The following is a 14,239-nucleotide window of genomic DNA, read 5'->3' as shown; positions in this document are numbered from 1 at the left end:
AGAAACAGAAGGGCAAGAATCAAATACTCAGCCAAAAAGAGTGAAATTGTCATTTTTTCAGGGAAAACGCATAGACCTGGAAACCATGGTGTTGTGTATAACAAGCCAGTCCCACAAAGACATTTTTTTTTTCAAATCTTGGATCTCAGGTTGGGGAGCAGACCTGATAGTAATAGGGAATGATTAGGTATGTTAAGGGGAAAGAGGAGGGGGTAAGTATATAGAGTAGGTGAATATTTTCAAAGTACATTATGTGCAGATACAGTGAAGTTTTTTACTTTATATGCTTAATATTTATTAAAACAAAATCTTTAAAATGTAAAAAGAAACAAAGAAAATGAGTAATTAGAAAAAGAAAAATGGAGGATAGCTAACAAAGAAAATTTAAAATATGTAAAAATTAACATCTAAAACCAGAAACATAAATTACAAAAAATAAAATGAAAAACTAAAACCAATACCCCCAAAGCACAACCAGCAAAGTGAGAGAAAAACTCACTCTGTCAAGTACAAGAAGTCACCAGTATCCGAGTCCAAAACTTCACCAATATCCAGGTCCAAAACTTTCATCCACGTCCAAGTCCCACAGATCACCACGCAACAGCTCTCTGTACTAGAAGGACAAAACCCAGCCCTAGGCAGTGTGTTATATGCACAGGTGTCAGTCATTCCTCACAGTGGCTCCTTGTGAGGTCAGAGCAAGACATGGACCAATGAGGGATGGGCACACTCCTGTCAAAGGACTGTGTTAGCTACTCTGCAGTCACTGCTACCAAGTGAACCACAGAAAGTAACATAAGGAAGGGTTCCTTTCTGCTCACACTTTGTGAGAACAGGGAAAGCATGGTAACAGGAATAGATGGTGTTAGCATGTGGCTGCTTACACTGTACTTGTGGTCACCCCACCTCCAATACCAGGCTAACAAACTACTTCCTGGAGCTAGATCCCACCACCTAAAGCTAGACCCCAACTTCCCAAGACAGCATTACCTGCTGGAGAGCACGAGTTCAAACACAAAAATGTCTACATGGGACATTTCACAAGCAAACCCTAGGAAGGACTGGCTCCACTTTAACAGTAGCAACAACAGAAATGGTAACAATGAAAATATAGGCCCCTAAAACTCTGTGTGTTATTGGGTATAGACTCTGCTATCTATCAGTAAGAAAGTGAACCCAGAGGATGTTCCAATGACCTTTGCAAGTAAGATCAAAAATGCTGTGATAACAGCTGGCTGTTACAGACCTCAACATATCTACATTCAAAGTAGATATGTTAAAATTCATATATTTGGAGTGCATGAGGTGTATTTTTGGATATATGAGGCTGCTTTCTTGTTCTAACATGGCAGTTTGTTTTATGTTTTCACATGATCCTAGGAAGGACTATACTCTCTTTCAGGCCCTGTTCTACAAGCAACACTTCCTGTCATGATGGTGACCTTCCTGGGTTGGTACCTCCAAAGGCCCCAACTCTCAATATTATCATTGCTTTAGGAATGAAAATTCAACATGAATTTGGAGGGACACATGTTCCAACATGATACCCCACAAACTAGAGCTGGTCATCACTAGACTTGACCTGCCAGAGGTGAGTCATTAATTACAGTTCTCCTGACAGAAATCCGGCAGGCTCTCAAAGACAAGGTAGAAATTCCTTATGTAAGGCCTGAGGTCCTGCTCATTATTAAAGTTATGTTGAAATGAAGGAGCCCAAGGAGTAGGGAGAAATATTTGCCTGACCAGATGGATATGAAAGTTTTAATGAATAATAGGCACTTTGGCAGACACACAGGCAGGTGAATTATGAGAGAGTCCCTTGCATTACAGTGAATGGGGTCCATTTTTACAGCCATTAAGAAATATCTGGCCTTGTCTCTTGGGCCATTTGTGTAGCCTCTTATTTGAATAGTTAAGGGGACAGATCACTATGTTTTATAACACCATTGGCTTCCTTTTGTGAAACTGACTGTTTGGAGTGAGGCACCAGGGCTGTTGAGTTAGATTCTAACTGCCTGTTAAGGTATCACAAACAGTATCAGCTCCTGCCATTTATGTCAACGTGGGTAAAATGGGAGAGTAAAGTGCTGAGCAAAAGAAGCCACAAGAGGGGGAAAATATGCATAGAGAGGGTTGTAAAGCAAGGCTGCCCACTCTCTCCATAACTTTTCAATATAGTAATCAAAATTCTAGCTAGAGCAACAAGACGACAAAAGGTGATCAAGGGGATACAAATTGGGAGGGAAAAAGCCAAACTTTCGCTATTTGCAGATGATAGGACAGTCTATATAAGTGACCCCAAATATTCCACCATGGAACTCCTACAGCTGGTAAATACCTTCAGTAATGTGTCAGGCAGGATACAAGATTAAATTAAAAAAATCAGTAGCCCTCCTATCTACAAATTATAAATGGGCTGAGAAAGAAATTAGAGAAACATCACCCTTTAAAATAGCCACAAATAACATAAAATATCTTGGGGGTAACTCTAACCAAACAAGGAAAAGATCTGTGTGACAAGAGCTTCGAGTCTTTGAAGAAAGAAGTTAAAGAGGATATCAGAAAATAGAAAGATCTCCTATGTTCATGGATAGGTGGGATCAATCTAGTAAAAATGGCAATCTTACCAAAAGCAATCTATAGATTCAATGCAGTCCCCCATCAAAATCCCAATGCAATTCTTCACAGAACTTGAAGGAACAATACTCAACTTCATAGGGAAAAACAAAAATCCCAGGATAGGCAAAACAATCTTATACAACAAAGGAACTTCTGAAGGCATTCCCATCACTGACTTCAAGCTCTACTATAGTGCTATAATAATAAAAACAGTTTGGTATTGGCATAAAAACAGACATATTGATTAATGGAATCAAACTGGGGACCCTGACATTAACATATGCACCTATGAACACTTGATTGTTGACAAAGAAGTGAAAATTATACAATGGGGAAAAAGCATCTACAACAGATGGTGCTGGCATAATTGGATGTACATGTAGAAGAATCCAAATAGATCCATATCTATCACCATGTACAAATCTCAAGTCCAGATGAATCAAAGACCTCAACATAAATACAGTTATACTGAATCTCATAGCAGAGAAAGTGGGAAATAGCCTTGAATGCACGGGCACAAGAGACCACTTCCTAAATATAACACCACTAGCACAGACACTGAGAGAAATAATTAATAAATGGGACCTCTTGAAACTGAGAAACTTCTGTAAGGCAAAGGACACTGTCAATAAGACAAAAAGGCAGCCTACAGAATGGGAAAAGATCTTTACCAACCCCACATCAGACAGAGGGCTGATCTCTAAAATATATAAAGAACTCAAGAAACTAGACAGCAAAATATCAAAAAATTCAATTTAAAAATGGGCTACACAACTAAACAGAGAATTCTCAACAGAAGAATCTCAAATGGTCAGAAGTCATTTAAAGAAATGTACAACATCCTTAGCCATCAGGCAAATGCGAATCAAAATGACTATGAGATATCATCTTATGCCTGTTAGATTGGCTGAGATAATAAAAACAGAAGACAGCTTATGTTGGAGAAGATGTGGAGAAAGGGGAACACTCCTCCACTGCTGAGGGGAATGCAATCTTGTACAGCCACTCTGGAAATCAATATGGCAGTAACTCAGAAAATTGGGAATCCACATACCTCAACACCCAGCAATACCACTCCTGGGTAATACCTAAAAGTTGCTCAAATTGCTACAAGGACATTTGCTCAACTATGCTCATTGCAGCATTATTTGTAATAGCCAGAACCTTGAAACATCCTAGATGCCCTTCAACAGAAGAATGGATAAAGAAAATGTGGTACATTTACAAAATGGAGTATTATGCAGCAGTAAAAAATAATGCCATCTTGAAATTTGTAGGCAAATGGATGGACCTAGAACAAAATCATCCTGAGTGAGGTAACCCAGACCCAGAAAGACAAACATGGTATGTACTCACTCATAAGTGAATGTCAGAAACAAAGCAAAGGATATCCAGGCTACAACCCACAGCCCCAGACAAGCTAGGTAAAGAAAAGGACACTAAGAGGGACACACATGGATCTCCCCAGGAAGGGGAAAGGATTAAGACTCCTGGGCAAACTGAGAGTGTAGAATAGAGGGGAGGGGATAGGAGGAGAATAGATGTGGGAACATGGGGGAGAGACAGGGAGGGAGAGCATGAAAGAGATATCTAGACAGAGTGTACCATTAAGGGGATGAAGAGACATCTGCAGCTAGGGATAACCCCAGGAACTCACCAGCTTGTCCCCAAATAAAACTCATAGCAATGGTGGAGAGGGTCTTGAACTACCCTTCCCCTCCACTCAGATTGGTGTCTACCCTAATTGTCATCATAGAACCTACATCTATTGACTGATGGAAACAGATGCAGAGACCCACAGCCAAGCACTTGTCCAAGATCCTGGAGTTCAGTTGAAGAGAAGGAGGAAGGATTATCAGCAAAAGGGGGTGGTCCGTAAAATGCCAAAAATAACAGACCTAACCTAATGGGTGCTCATGGCCTCTGGACTGACAGCTAGGGAGTCTGCATGAGACTGAACTATGAATGTGGGTGAAAGTTGCATTGCTTGATGTGAAGGTGTTTGTTGGTCCCCTGGCAATGGGACCAAGACTTATCCCAGGTACACAAACTGGCCTTTTAGACTCTATTCCCTGTGGTATAATGCTTTACTCGACCTTGATGCAGGAGGGAGGGGCAAGGTCTAGCCCCAACATGGTATAACAGCCTGTGTTGACTACCTAAGGCAGGACTTGTTCTCTATGAGGAGGGGATCGTGGTGGGATGGGCATAGGTAGGGGGGAGAAGGGGACTGGGTTGGTATGTAAAACGAAAGAAAATCTTTTTTAAAATAAATAGTTGTAAAAAAAAAAACTCAAGCAAACAAAAAAAAAAATAAAAAATAAAAGAGTCTCCAAACATCCAAGGCTGTTGCCAAAACTATAGGTTGCTTTCCACAACTTATGGCAAGGCCACATTTTAGCTGGAGCACTTCTCTCTAGGTCCCACCAAGCATCCGCAGTCCCACACCCCACGTATAAAATAATCACTTAGAAGCTTATATTACTTAAACTGCTCAGCCATTATCTCAGGCCTACCATTGTCTAGCTCTTACTCTTATACTAAGTCCATTTCTGTTAATCTATATGTTGCCATGTGTTCCGTGGCTTTACCTGTTGCCTCTACATGATGTTCCCTGAAGGGCAGCTGGTGTCTCCTCTTTCTGCCTTCCTCTCTTCTTCCTCTCTCTCCTCTCTGCTAGTTTCGCCTATACTTCCTGCCTGGCTACTGGCCAATCAGTGGTTTATTTATACAAAGTGATATCCACTGTACTTCCTCTTTTCTTCTTTTTTCAAAAAGGAAGGTTTTAGCTTTAACATAGTAAAATTACATATAACAAAACAATATCAAGCAAGAATTACAGTTATAATATTAAAGAAGTTATCCTATCTATCTTATATTTGTGAGTCTAAGGTTTTATATCTAACCCATCTTTTATCACAACTGAGGAAATTATAACTATCTAGTCTTTAACCACATCAAAGACCTCAGAAGGATATAATACTACCTGAAAAATGGGAGGAGGATGCAAGCAACTTTCTGGAGTCTTGCAGGGTAGACAGAGACAGCTGGCAGTCTGGATAGTCGTCCAAAGTTCTCTTGTAAAGTTGGGGCATCTGTCTTCAGCCCACAGGGCGAGAGTCTCTCAGTCATTTTTCTCAGCGTCCTGTAGAATGTCTGGCAGTTTCCTCTGTGCAGTCACTTTTCTCAGTGTCCTGCAGAATGTCTGGCAGGTTCCTCTGTGAAGCAGGAACCTGAAGGACCATTTTGTCAAGCAAAGTTCAGTGGTCACCTTTCTATGGGTCCTGCATATCCAGTCAATCAAGCAGTCCAGGCAAGAACAGTTTCTTGCCCAAATGGCTATTTTTGTCAAGGTGAAGATAAACTCCATATGGAGTGTCTTTGATGCCCATCCTCCTCTCTGAAGTAAATTGGTACTGCCAGGAGCAGACATGTCTCACTGTCCAGAAAGCCTAAATTTTTAAAATATTTTAAATGCCATATTCTGTAGGTCTTTGAAGTATTTGAAGATTACCTATCTATCTGAAATATATCTATGTATACCTAGAAGACTTAACTAACATGGCTACGAGTATGATTATCATAGATTACTAATTATTAATCTATTTTTAATTATCCATTATGATTTTAAATGAGCTGTACAAACATAACACATTAAACAAGAGTAGAAATATACACCCAGTATAACAAAATAAACTTTAAGTTTGTATCAATAAACTAAAATCAATACCAATGTAAAACATTTTAAACAAGTTGTTGCTCTTTAAAATAGGTTCAGCAATTTACCCTTTTATCCCATCATATCTATATCATATCCCCTTTTCTTCCTTAGAAAAAGATTGCATTTATAGTCAACCTGTTTTAAATAAAAATACTGGTTTTTCTCTGTCCCACATCAGAGGGCTCTTCTGATTTGGGACACAAGAATCTCTTAACCTTTTATTTTAGCAATATGCCTGGATTTAGAGAGGGACTGATCCAATTCCATCTCCAAAACCAGCATGGTATATTTGGGAATTTGGGCATAGCTTCTCTTACTACTTCTTGCTGGAAGGGGGCGCTGTATCTTATGGGGACGTAAAGATAATTTTAGAATCATTGAGTAGTCTGTGAGGGTGTATCATCTGAGGCAGTTGCCTTGAATCCCATCTGGATGTTGGATCATCTGGGCCATGGCGTCATCGGAGACCTTTCAGGAGGTCTTGGCTGGTCAAACCTGATGTATCTTAATCTGGAACAAATCCGTAGCCTCTGGCTTTCTGTGGAGACAAAAGCAGAGCCTCTTTTCCAAAGCAACATATCCTTATATCCAAATTTTGAAGTCAAGGTACCTTTAAAATACACATTTTGACATAACTCAACAGCTTTTGCAATCATATGTTTTTCTTCAGTTACGAATATCAAAGAGAACATAATCCAGATTCTCTGTGTGGTAGCCATCTTTACGTGGCTTATTTTTTATATTATCTTGAGCCTATTGCTTTAAACTGCAGCATTCCAAGACTAAAACTGTGCTGTGGCTGCTGGCTCTGCCCACCTCAGCTTCCCAACATGGTGGTGGTATGTTTTCTGCCAGCTCTGGGAGCCATCACCTCTCAGAAATAGTGGGTTTATGCTTCTATCAAAGTTTCTGGGCAGTGTGTAGCCCAGAAACCTCTTTTTTTGTTTTGTGCTAGCAAAGGCTAAATCCACCAGACAGCATAATGTGTCACTTGTAGTGGCCTTATTCCCACCATACTGCAGGTCGAGTATGGATGCCAGGAACCCACCATAGTGGGGTAGCTAACTTGGCTAACTTGAGGGAGACAAGGAACTGTTTTCAGCTCCATTTAGAATCTTTTTTTCTCAGGTTTTAGGTGGAAACTCTTGCCAACCCAGTGGGCGCCATTATGTAGCTGGAGTGCTTCTCTCCAGGTCCCACCAAGCATCCGCAGTCTCACAACCCACGTATAAAATAATCACTCAGAAGCTTATATTACTTAAACTGCTTAGGCATTAGCTCAAGCCTACCATTGTCCAGCTCTTACTCTTATACTAAGTCCATTTCTTTTAATCTGTATGTTGCTACTTGTTCTGTGGCTTTACCTGTTGCCTCTACATGATGTTCCCTGAGGCAGCTGTTGTCTCCTTTCTCTGCCTTCCTCTCCTCTTCCTCTCTCCTTTCTGCTAGTCCTGCCTATACTTTCTGCCTGTCTACTGGCCAATCAGTGCTTTATTTATACCGAGTGATATCCACAGCACCACATTACTAAAGATATCGCCTAAAAAATTCTCTGACTATGGAGGAGTCAACATACATAGAACCTCAACCCCTATGTGTAGGAGTCTTTGGTACAGAAAGATACTCTTCATGATACTAAGGAGAAATGAAACAACTAACACAACCACAAAACCTTTGACTTACTAATGTCCTACCTGCAGATATGCTAGGGCAATGGTGGGGCAAAGCTTGTCAAGTAACCAACCAATATCTGATTTGACTTAAGGCCTCCTCCACTAGGTGGAAACTGTACCCAATACTGCTTGGATGGCCGAGAACCTAATACAAGATTGCCCAAGAACCTAGGGTAAAATCAAATACTACTTTTCTAAATAATAAAAACATAGCTATAAAGTGATTCCTAATGATATTCTGCTATACTTATATATCAGTTCCTTGCTTAGTCCTCATTAGAGAAGCTTCCTTCTGTAGCTGATGAGAACAAATACAGAGACCCACACCCAAGCATTATGTAGAGAAAGAGATCTTGAAACTCTCATCCCTAAAAGGGAAGCCTTCATCAGATCCCTCTCCTCAGATCTCAGGGATTTCCTCTGAAGAAGAGGCAGAAAGAGTCTAAAATGCATTGGGTATAGAGGGCACCAAGAAAACAAAATAATTAAAGCAAATATGAACTCATGGAGATTGAGACAGCATCCAGTGCCTGCACAGATCTGTACCAGATGGGGTCCTAGAGTTGAAAGGAGAGATGGACACAAGTCCCCATCCCTAATCCAGAAGGTGTCTCCAATTGATAAACTCTTTCAAATGAAAATTTAGTTTTCTCCAAGGAAGTTTCACTGGGGAAACAAAGTACAGCTAAGGGTAGGCTGCATCCCCAGAAGTAGATGGCCAACAGAAAACAAACTCAATGGCATCTTTGGAAGATCCTTTTGTCTTTATGTTGTGTCATGGATTTTCTTTTTCTTTTCTCATTATCTTATCTTTTAATTTTAGTTTATTTATGTATTTTTCTCTCTTTTTATGCTATAGGTCTTTGTGTATATATCTTGGCTTCATGCTTATTGTTTTTAATGGGGTTCCTGAATATGCCATAAATTGGGTCTCTGATTCTTATGCATTCCCTTATGCAATTTTCTTTCTGTTTGTTTTATCCTATTCTGATGTGTTACATTTTTATCTTATTTTATTTTGTTATTTTAAAAGTGATCAAATTCCACAAAGGACCAAGGATATAGTTCAGTGGTAGAGTATTTACCTACTGATGCAGAATATTCTGTGTGAGGCAGTCTGGCCAAGTGAAAGAGAAGATTAAAGACATATATGAGCTGACTCACAGACTACATCCTCCAGGGGCTGACTCCTTTGCAGTACTCTCCTTTGGGTCTCTTGCCTCCTCCTATCCCCCCCTTTGCCTGTCTCCTTGAGTCTCTTTTCTCGTTGGACTCAGAGATTCCACTAAAGCCTTAGGACCTGACCTACCTTGGCAAGGCAGAGTGGTGTAGTCAACCCTCCAGTGTTGTTTGTTCACAGTTTGAGAAGGGCCTGGCAGCAGGTGAAATGTGTGGCAGTTCTCTGCCTAGGTGTCAGTGTGGCCACACTTAAAGCTGGTCCCAGGTGGAGTCTCTTTGTGCTACATCATCATGATTACTCTCTATCTCTGCATGACTTTTCCAGAAAAAAAAACTGGCAAAATTACACAGTGGTCCATAAACCAGACACTTGTGACAAAATATCCCTGGGTTTCCTACTGTTACCCACCTGCCTGTTTCCTCACCCTCAACCATTGACAGACCTACTTCCCAGCCTTCCTGGAACCCCTACAACATTCCAATTCATCTTAAAGAAGTCAGATGATAACTGTAATCAGCCCCTATCATCAGCAAAATGTTGGAATGTTAAATCCCAACCCCCTCCCCAATTGCAGTGCCACTGACAATGTCCTATATGACAGTATGGGTTCAGCTCAGCCTAGACTTTTGATAGATTCAACAGAAGATTACTCATGTATACACCCAGTACTCCTGTAAAACCTATGAAATAGTCTCTGTCTGCTAATAAGAACTATCTCTCCCTTCCTCAGCAAATGAGGCATCTTGGTCCCTATTAGCACATACCCATAACACATCAAAGTTCCATGCTGGATGCTGGTGTCTTATGGCTCTCAAACCTCCTCACCAGGCTCTTTTGGCCTGCATACTTCCCCACTTCTTTAAAATAGGCATGACTTTCCTTACCATTCTGCTGTCCTCTGCCTCCCAGTGGGTATTTATTACAGCTCTGGACTCCTCCAAATGATTTTTGCTTCTCTTTGCCCCCAAGAAGTATGCATGGCAGCTTTGAAGTCCCCAAATAAACCTTCTTTCCACCTGTAGAGTAGCCTGGTTCAGGGTTTTACTATTCCCTCCCTTACACTTACATGTGTGTCTATTGGGTGTGTACATGTGAATGAAGGCACCTATGGAGACCAGAGGTGTTGAACACATGGAGCTGAAATTACACCAGTTTTTTGTGAGTCACCTTGTGTGGGTGCCAGGAATTGGACATCCATCCTCTTCAATAGCAAGAGTTCCTTTTAAACAATCTTTCTGACCTAACACTATCTGGATTTTTATAACTGTGGATAGAATGCTAATTTCTGTCTTATAGTCCTCTTAGCCTTCACCTAAATCTGAGGTTAAGATAGACCAAATTCTAACAAGTACACAAAGATCCAACAGTATCAATTAAATGTCATTCTTAAGTTTTCTAGTGTCAGAAGGTGATAGACAGCTGTTTCTGTGTATAGACTTTCTTGTGTTCCCCCCAGGTCTTTAGTAGACAAATTCTGCACAAAGCATCAATTCCTCCTTAAACAGAGCTCATATCTACCCACTGTATATCTTAGGAACTAAGAAACTGACCCGTCTTCTGTTTTAGCATCTTCATGAATCTTTACTGTTGATTAGTGAAGGGGTAGGAGAATTCCTGGTCAGAGGGTCTCATAGCTGGAGAGAAAGGTATAAGGTGGATTTTTTTGTATAGGATAAGGAGATAATATCAGAAGAGAAAAATATCTTCCATGCTCATGGATCAGTAGGATTAACATAGTAACAATGGTAATGTTACCAAAATCAATCTACAGAATCAATACAATGCCCATCAAAATTCCAACACAATTCTTTAAAGACCTTGAAAGAACAATACTCAACTTCATATGGAAAAACAAAAAAACCCAGGATGGATAAAACAGTTTTGTACAATAAAAAAACTGCTGGAGCTCTCCACTTCCCTGATCTCAAGCTCTACTATAGAGCCATAGTTATAAAAATCAGCATGATATTGGCATAAAAAGAGATTGGTCGCCGGGCGGTGGTGGCGCACGCCTTTAATCCCAGCACTCAGGAGGCAGAGGCAGGCGGATCTCTGTGAGTTCGAGGCCAGCCTGGGCTACCAAGTGAGCTCCAGGAAAGGCGCAAAGCTACGCAGAGAAACCCTGTCTTGAAAAACCAAAAAAAAAAAAAAAAAAAAAAAAACAGATTGGTCAATCAATAGAATTAAATTGAAGACCCAGATACATCTATGGACACTTGACTTTTTACAAAGAAGCCAAAATTATATAATGGAGAAAAGGAAGCATCTTCAACAAATGGTGCTTGCATAACGGATGTTGGCACATAGAAGAATGCAAATAGATCTGTATCTATCATCCTGCACAAAACTCAAATCCAAGAGGATCAAAGATCTCAACATAAATCCTGTTACACTGAACCTGATAGAAGAGAAAGTGGAGAATAGCCTTAAATGCATTGTTGCAGCAGACAGTTTCCATAATAGAACACCAGTAGCACAGACACTAAGATCAACAATTAATAAATGGGACCTCATGAAATTGCAAATCTTCTGTCATGCAAAGGGGAGCCTACAGAATGGGAAAAGATCCTCACCAATCCCACATCTGACAGAGAGCTGATCTCCAAAATATATAAAGAACTCAAGAAACTGACCCTCCCCCCCCCGAAACCAAACAATTCAACTTAAAAATGAGGTACTGATCTAAACAGAGACTTCTCAATAGAATATTCTCAAATGGCAGAGAAATACTTAAACAAATGCTCATCATCCTTAGCCATCAGAGAAAAGTGCCTTGTAAATTTGCATCATCCAGGCAGTTAAAATGTGGAGGAAAATCTCACTTAAGAATTGCTTTGATCTGTCATTTGTTGTGTAGGTACTGGGTAAATTTACTCTTAAAAACATTGATAGCTATCAGAAAACTTCTCAAGAGGCTCAAATACAATGCTTTTAGTAAGCTCAGACCCCACAGCCCTATTCTTCATCAGTTACACCCCCCCACAGAGAGAGAGAGAGAGAGAGAGAGAGAGAGAGAGAGAGAGAGAGAGAGAGAAGAGAAAGAGAAAGAGAAAGAGAAAGAGAAAGAGAGAGAGAGGACTGGAGAGGTACTAAATAGAAGAACTAAACAGACATTAGCAATATATTACACTTAATTGTGCTTGAATCACAAACTACATTACTGTCTGTGTGAGTCTGCTACTTGAAGCTCACAGACCCCAGCTTCAGCCCTCGGGATAATTAATGATGACATTTTTCCTATACCATGTTGCTAATGCCGTCAGTGCCTGTGATGTTTCACTAAGATAAATGACTTAGCCAATTGCAGATAAAAGTGTTCTCCATCAGAAGCAGCCTGTGACACTGTAATAGAGAACAAGCTCAACATGACTTTATGAATGGTAAAAATTCCCTCCCCAGAACATAATGGTGAATGTTATTGTTAGTATTGATTTCTATCCATAAGAGAGGAACAATGTCAACAATATTGATCCTTTCAGTCACATCTGTTGAGGATAAAACAGTATCTACTTCCTGCCGAAACTGAATGTGATGCAGCATCATGGTTTATATTTTAAGTTTCCTTTGGCACGCTAGACGTTGTTTCTAGGCACAGGAAAATGGAAATGTTGATGATTTGTGGCCAGTGCAATCAGCCAGGGTTAACATGCAATGTCACTTAGGACTGAAATTTAGGGTTACAACTATATAAAGCAACAGCCTTGGACTGAAATGAGTACCATTATTTCTGTTCATATACAAGAAGATAAAAGTTAGTTCTTGAGAATTAAATGGTTTAAAATGTGTCTGAAAACAAAAACAAGCAATAAAATCAAAAGTTTTGTATTTATAGTACACACAAGTACGATTGTAGCAACTATGACTGTTAAAGCAAAGAAGGGAGACCCCTGCACTGCCATAACAAATCAATGTGGTCTTGTTTTCTTTCTTTCTTTTCTCCTCTTTTTGTTTTTAAACTTCCTCACTGAGGAACTTAATAAGAAAAAGAAAAATTACATGGAACAATCATATTTTTCCCCAGGAGTACAGGGCATTTTCAAAAGCTGGTAGCATCTTTTCTAAAAGTAGGCATCAGTTTGTGGTACCTCCAAACAGGAAATCCTCCAGCAAATTGCAAGTGAGCTTGAAAGGATACCTGACCCCATCTGTGCTGGTGAAGCCTGTCTTAGCTGATTTCACTTCTGAAACTTTCCTGACTTTACCTTGTGCCCAATAGTTCATTTTTCAGTGATCTTTAGGCATCTTGCCCTCCATTTCTTTCCTTACAGGGATCTGTGTAGCTAGAGTTTTCCTGCCTTGCCCACAGTTAGGACAAATCTTTGTCACCCATCAGTCCCACAGCAGCTCAGACCCAACCAAGTAAACACAGAGACTTATATTGCTTACAAACTTTATGGCCATGGCAGGCTTCTTGCTAACTGTTCCTATATCTTAAATTAATCCATTCCCATAAATCTATACCTTGCCACGTGGCTTGTGGCTTACTGGCATCTTCACATGCAGCTTGTCATGGTGGCGGCTGGCAGTGTCTCTGACTCAGCCTTCCACTTCCCAGAATTCTTCTCCTCCTTGTGCCGCCTATACTTCCACCTGCCTGACTACTGGCCAATCAGTGTTTTATTTACTAAGCAATCAGAGCAACACATTCACCATACAGAACATCCCGTAGCAGGTCTGTGTAGCTCACCTGAGGTGCATGGTGTTCAGTCTTCCCTCTGTGTGAGGCAGTTTTGTTTAGAATCACTTCACAACATGTGTAGTCTCTTTGGGGTTTTCTCTAAAGTTGTTGCCAGTGAAAATTCTTCCTGGATTCCTGAAGCAGATCTATGCTTCTGTCCCCTCTAGTAGTCTCTGAAATGGTTCAGCTTTCATTGTTAGTTGTTCTGTTTTTGTTGTTTTTGTTTTTTTGACAGGGTCTCATTATGTATCTGATGCTGGCCTTGGGCTGGCTAAGTGACCCAGGCTGGCCTTGAATTTAAACTTCTGCTCTCTATTTCCTGAGTGCTGGAATTCTAGGCATGTACCATTGAACCCAGCACTACTACA

General features: G+C 40.3%; 1 pseudogene across 22 annotated transcripts in view; it reads right to left on the bottom strand.

The window, feature by feature from the left end:
• The window catches only part of LOC102925376 (sperm motility kinase X pseudogene), a 754,818-nt pseudogene that overhangs the window by 35,203 nt on the left and 705,376 nt on the right, over window positions 1–14,239 (bottom strand). For 21 of the 22 annotated variants that reach the window (XR_013050445.1, XR_013050455.1, XR_013050451.1 and 18 more), the window contains exon 1: window positions 500–653. The exons of the other annotated variant lie outside the window; for it this stretch is intronic. The product of XR_013050445.1 is annotated as a sperm motility kinase X pseudogene, transcript variant X1 (transcript). Of the gene's footprint in view, window positions 1–499; window positions 654–14,239 lie in introns of those variants that run through there. 22 annotated transcript variants of the gene reach the window in all.

Source organism: Peromyscus maniculatus, chromosome 4 (assembly GCF_049852395.1).
Source record: "Peromyscus maniculatus bairdii isolate BWxNUB_F1_BW_parent chromosome 4, HU_Pman_BW_mat_3.1, whole genome shotgun sequence".
Lineage (NCBI taxonomy): Eukaryota > Metazoa > Chordata > Mammalia > Rodentia > Cricetidae > Peromyscus > Peromyscus maniculatus.
Note: the sequence above shows the minus strand (reverse complement) of the source record. Positions and strands in the feature narration are given on the sequence as shown.